General features: G+C 57.4%; 1 long non-coding RNA gene across 1 annotated transcript; it reads left to right on the forward strand.

Moving 5' to 3' along the window:
* Positions 1-245: 245 nt before the first annotated feature.
* On the forward strand, positions 246-2,461 carry LOC139033026 (uncharacterized). Its single transcript, XR_011485648.1, has 3 exons — positions 246-347; positions 1,393-1,543; positions 1,761-2,461. It is a non-coding gene; the product is annotated as an uncharacterized lncRNA (long non-coding RNA).
* Positions 2,462-6,082: the final 3,621 nt, after the last annotated feature.

Below are 6,082 nucleotides of genomic sequence, written 5' to 3' on the forward strand. Positions count from 1 at the left end.
CGACCCACGGAGACAACCCACGGACCGCCCCAGGGACCGACCCACGGAGAAACCCACGGGCCGACCCATGGGCCGACCCACGGACCGCCCCAGGGAACCGACCCACGGAGCAACCCACGGACCGACCCACAGGCCACCCCATGAACCGCCCCAGGGACCGACCCACGGAACAACCCACGGACCGACCCACGGACCGCCCCAGGGACCAACCCACGGAGCAACCCACGGACCGACCCACAGGCCGCCCCATGGACCGCCCCAGGGACCGACCCACAGACCGCCCCACGCAGCTGCAGAAGCGAGCTCTGCCTAGCTCGGTGCTCGATGCTGGCCGTGCCATCTGTGTGGTAGGACTGCCATTCCTCTAGGAAACTTCTTGTTTCCATGGTTCCTTCTTTTTAAATGTTAACACGTCAATGTGCTCTTCTCTCCCAAACATCCTGGAATACCAGAGTCGCCCTCGCCCAGAGGCCTTGCTTGTAGCTCCTGAAACAGGACCTAAGCACTTACTGCAAGACCGTGGGATTGAGAGTCAGGCTCAGTTAAGGAGGAAACATGACCTCTCACTTCCAGAATCTCCGGAGGAAGGGGCCAGAACGCAGGACACATGTGGGCCCACCCACTGGGGAGCGCGGGGGTCTAGCTGCTGAAACAGCCTTTGAGTCTTTGCTGACCCCTTTGTATGGTTGAAAAGCAGTTTTCTAGAAGCAGAAATGGAAAGAGAGGACAGTCAATCCCACACAGGGCCAAAAGGAAGCTGGACATAGGGAGTGGATGCTGCCCCTGGCGCTGTGTGGCTTGGGGGAAGTCGCTTAACCTCTCAGAGGCGTGACGATGCTGGTAGTCTTGGTATAACTTTCAGAAGCGGTTTTGAGTCCTGTGCGGCACCTGTCCCACACCAGAGGGTGGGGTGCTGTCGCCAAGTCTGGTGTTCTCGGAACCCCCTGTAAGTTTCCTGGTCTGAATACATGTTTGCCTAATGTTTACCAGAACAACAAAATACTTGCAAGTTCGTTCACCCTCCAAAAGAAATAGCATTTCCAGTACTGAGTCAAAAGTGCCGACGAGGTTTGAAAAAGCCCACGTTGGCCGTCTACATCAGATAACCCAAACAGGCCTCTTTTGAAGTGGAAAGACCTGTTCTGTGCGTGTTTCTCCCGGGCTGGGTGTCACTTGTCCGCAGGCAGCCCAGGGGCCCGGGAGGCGTCTGTCCTGCCTTTACAATCAGTGCAGGAAGCTTTTGAAGGGGCAGAGATGCCTCTGAGGGTTTATCTCTGAGGCCTGGTTGGGTCCCATCTGGTTGTTTTCAGAGCTGGCTGGAAAGAGATCTTTCCAGATACAGCACGCGGAGTCAGGGTGCACCCACGGCTCCCACTTTCTGATGAATTCCAGATGGTCAGGAGCACAGCTTTCCTCCCCGGGGAGATCGCTGAGAGAGAGGACTTCAGACTTCTCACGCCAGCCCCAACCTGCCACAGACCTGCACATCCCCTCCCCCGCACTGCTGCTGGGCGCCGAAGGGCGGGAGTCCACACTAGTCCGTGTGGGTACCGAGGGGCCGCGAGCAGGACAGCCCCTGCCGGGGGACCCAGGACTCTGAAGGGGAGGCGGGGTGGTGTGCATGCTGGGCTGGTCGGAGTGGGTCTCCGGGCCCTGCTCACTGGTCCCCTGACCCTTACCCCCCGCCCCCCGGGGGCCTGGCTCCCCTTCCCCGGGGGTCTTTTCTCCCTCCACCTGAGGACCGGCCGTCTGCTTCTCAGCCTTCTTTCTCCGCAGAGTAGAAACGGGGGGCGAAAGTGGGCTGCCGGGTGAGGATGAAGGACCCCGCCAGAGCCCGCGGGAGGCTCCCCCATCACAGCACCCTCTGCAGGATGCAGAGGAGACCCAAGAAGACGAGGGATAAATGTGCGCAGTGGAGGCCCCCTGGTCACAGCGCTGAGCAGGCAAGTCATGCCATGCCTTCTGCGCTACAAACGTCATCTCTTTATGAGCCTCCGGGTACTGCCAACCTGGGTCCTCCTCGCATTCTCAAAGCAAAGCTAGTGGTCATTTTTTAAGCTTTTACAAGACATCACATGAGACAAAGCTCTGGTGATAGTTCTGGTACTCAAAGCTAGAGAAAAACTGGAGTGAATAATTCAATTTCTTTAGAAACTCAGGTTACCAGGAGATTTATTTTCTTGTAGTCCTTCAGATATAGACGAACCGATGGCATAACCTTCAAATTGGGGTTCCATGACATCATGGCAGATGAGGGCTTTGAAAAGTCTCTAAATCTCCGTCACGTGGACACAGGACGGTCCTTGACCACGACACCCCTCACGTCCCGTCACGTCCCGTTACCCATCCCCGCCCCCACCCCCGGCGGCTCTGGGAGACGAAGGACAGTGTCCAGTAGCTCCTCCCTGGGGTCACTGCTCAGGTCTGATCACAGTCACAGAGAACAGAGGGGGCTGGGCACCCCAGGATGGAGTTTAGAATGTGGGGGCCCCAGGACGGGGTCAGCGGGGCAAGCCGCTTGACCTTGGAGGCCCCATGCTGCCCTCGGAACTCTTGACCCAGGGGTCTGGGCCAGGCCAGGCGGGTCCCCAGGGCTACAGGCTGCCACGGCCCTGGGCCTCTGTCAGGAAGGGAGGGCCACTCTGGAACCGCGGGGCCTCATCTAGCGGAGGTGAGCCTGGACGCCGTGGGCAGAAAGCGCCCTGCAGGGACGACGCTGCCTTCCCCTGTACTGAGGAGATGGGGGAGCTGCCATGGGTAGAAAGGGGTCTGTAGGGATGACACTGCCTCCCCCTGGGCTGGGGGACACGGGAGCCACCGGCCGCATGGAGCCCCTCCTGGCCCCACACCCCCCAGTGTCCCCGGAGAAGACTGTCTCTCAGTCTCAGCTTCCGCCGCTGTGAGATGGCCCGGGCAGTGCCCTATGGGGTGAGTCTGGGCGGGAAGGACAGGGCCCTGCCTGCCGACCCCCAGCCTCGTGTCCTCCTGCTCGGGGCCGGGGGGCTCAGCCGACCGGAGGCACCGCCGCTCCATCCTGCCCAGGGATGACCCAGCCGGGGCGGGTCTGGGGCTCAGTGGCTGGAAGCCCCCCAAGGAGGACGCTGTGACGTGTCCATCCTGAAGGCCTCGGCATCCTGCCACCTGCTCGAGGAGGTGCGCGGAGATCAAGATTTCTGCGTTAAACAGCCGATCACACAGGGTTCGGGGTGCACCGTCTTACACGTTGAAGATTAAACCGTTCCCAGGAGGAAAACCATCCACAAGGGAGCCCGGGCCGGGGTGGCCGTCCTGCCCACCCCCACGAGGACTCCAGGGAGGAGGCGGCAAGAGCCCCCTCGTTGGCCTGAGAGCTGCTTCCACCCCGTGAGGCACCAGCTACCAGAGCTGGGGGACAGGGTGGACGCGGCCCCCGCTCCTGGACTGGGGCTCACGGGGGCATCCCGGGCCGGCACCCTGGGAGAGGGGAGGGTCTCCGGGGCTCTCTGCTGGAAGGGGCCGGCCCCCACAAGTGCTGGCTCTGCCCGAGGGGGTTCCTGCCAGTGCTGAGGCCAGGGGGCTCGGCCAACACAGCCAGCAGTCTGGGAGGGGGCGTGTCCCAGGTCCCCAAAACTCTATCTTCTCCCTCTGGATTCGCAGAGACAGCTGGATTGAAAGCAAAATCCCGAGAGCACGTCCGTGCTGAAGGACACCCAGGGGAGGGGAAACGGGATCCCACTGCACCTGCCCCCACCCAGCCAGGGCCGAGGCCTGGGGACATGGCCGGCATAGAGGAGCAGCCTGTTCGGACCCCTGCCCGCAGTCCCCTCCCCCCACTCAGGGCATCAGAAAGAAAGCTCCTGTTGGTATTTTTCTGGAGCAGAAAAGCAACTTAAATGATGAAAATCGACCTGGACTGGGGCGCTAGGAGAAGCTGCAGGGGGACTTCCCTATTCCAGAAACCAGAGAGGGGACCCCAAGGCCCTCACAGGCCCCAGCGCCAGCCAGTCCACCCAGCCGACGGCAGCTCACACAAACCAAGGGGAGGAGGTTCGTGAGTTTGGGTGGAAATGGGAACAAACGCAGAAAATGTGCAAATCACATGCAGCCTGTTTATTAGTTACACTCAAGTCCCCAAAGAAAAAAGACACAATCGCAGCAATGTCTAAACTGCTATTTTATAAATAAGGGATTTAGCAGAAATAGCTTCCTCCTCTTAAGCCTCTGCTCAGATTTGCTGATGTGACAGAAAAGCCTGGAGTGGAGACTGATCGGACGCTGTTTAATGGGCCACAGCATTCACGGAATTTCAGCACAAAATTTCTCATCACCATGCTCCATTTGGCGTGTAATGCCACTTACATCTCATGCAGGGCTTTAAGATAAATTAGGATAAGTTAAGCTCCGTGTGTAGGGAGGGTTTCACACATCTCTCCTCTTAAAAAAATATGTCTAATAAGATATGAAATTTTGGTGCTAAAAAGAAACCAGAAGGCCCTGTGCCTCGCACGTTCCCGGGCGGAGTCCTGGCTCCGGTCCAGCAGCTGAGCGGTAGCCCGCTCTGACAGGAGGAGCCTATTCCAACCTAAGTGCACGGTGCTTTGTGGTTTGATCTCTTATCAGCTGCCCCCGGGCGGAAGAGAGATGAACTAGCTGGTTTCTGTGGCTTTTAAGCTGAGACGACTGTGAAAATTCTCCGGAATGGCCAGGTAGGGCTGTCGACGGTAATTGGCTGAACTTGCAGGGAAGGGGCTCCCCAGCTTCTCAAAGGGAGCAGAGGACAGTTTCGGCATTTAGAATAGTACCTTTGTAGGGCGACTCAGGCGTACAGATCCCATCCCCTGTTCCCGGCACTGTCTCCGCATCAGGGACCGCCCCCCTCCCCTCAGCAGGGACCAGGCCCCTGGCCCACAGGAAGCCTCTCTCTCAGCTTCTCTTCTCGCTGGGGCTTCACCGTGGTTCTGTCTGCTTTCAGCCTAGAGGCATTTACATTTCCGAGGATGCTTGGGGAGGGGCGTGTTCGGGACAGAGTCAGAACGTCCCGACAGGAAATCACACTCTAGTTCTATCACCGATCTGGGCTGTCGGACGCTTCTCTCTATGCAGCAGAAACAAAATGATGGCGCTGGTTGAACTGCCAGCTCTTCCACATTGGTGGGTCCCCGTGGTCTGCTCCCCTCTGCACACAGCCAAGCGCTGTGCCTTCTGGACCCGGGACTGGTCCCCATGGGGGACCCGGGGCGTCGACACCAGGGCCCGCTTTACTTGAGGCCATCTTCCAGGCTCTTTGAGTCCATTTGCTCTCTGGGCTATGGGTGTGCGGTCCTCCAGCTTTCCAATAGGAAGTGTTTATGTAACACATCAGGGCGTGGGAGAGAGGGGGCGAAGGGTGGGGTCATCACACGTCAGAGGTCCCCATCCCTGACGGAGCTTCAGGAGAACCGTAACCACACGACCCAGAGAGTCTGGGTGATTGAACTCAAGAACGTTGAAGGATATGCTTTCTATTTAAAATTCTCGGAAGTTCTCTGATGGCTGTGCTTCCAGTGCCGGGGGCCCAGGTTCAATCCCTGGTGAAAGAACTAGATCCCCCAGGGCAGCCAAATAAAGAAACATATTTTTCAAAATAAATTAAATTCTCGTTTTCTCACTTTGGCAGCTTTAAAGAACCCTGCGTCTTTTCTTATCAAAGTGATTTTGGCTTCTCTATAGTAAAACTTAATATCCAATACTGGATAAATAGTCAAGGAAATATGTTCACCAACTTAACGAAATAGTTGCAAATCTAAGGAACTCGAAGAAACGGACAGACACCTGGACAAAAAAAGTGAGGCAGATGGCGGATTCACACTTAATTGTGACCACATCTGAGGAGAAGCCTTGGACAGGAACAGGGAGAGAGACAGTTGCTAAGGTGATGAGCATACGAGAGGAAAAGGGTTTTAAGGTTCATTTTGCTATTAAAAAAAAACCTGTGTTTCTAAATCATGCCACAGTTCTCAAAGTGCGACCCAGCGCATGCCTGCTCTTGGTCCCAGGTCGTGTGAGAAGGTTCAGACCTGCAGGTTCTGCCCCTAAAGGAGAGGGCGCGGCTCCTACAGGGAGA

The sequence above is a fragment of the Odocoileus virginianus genome, chromosome 34 (genome assembly GCF_023699985.2).
Source record: "Odocoileus virginianus isolate 20LAN1187 ecotype Illinois chromosome 34, Ovbor_1.2, whole genome shotgun sequence".
NCBI lineage: Eukaryota > Metazoa > Chordata > Mammalia > Artiodactyla > Cervidae > Odocoileus > Odocoileus virginianus.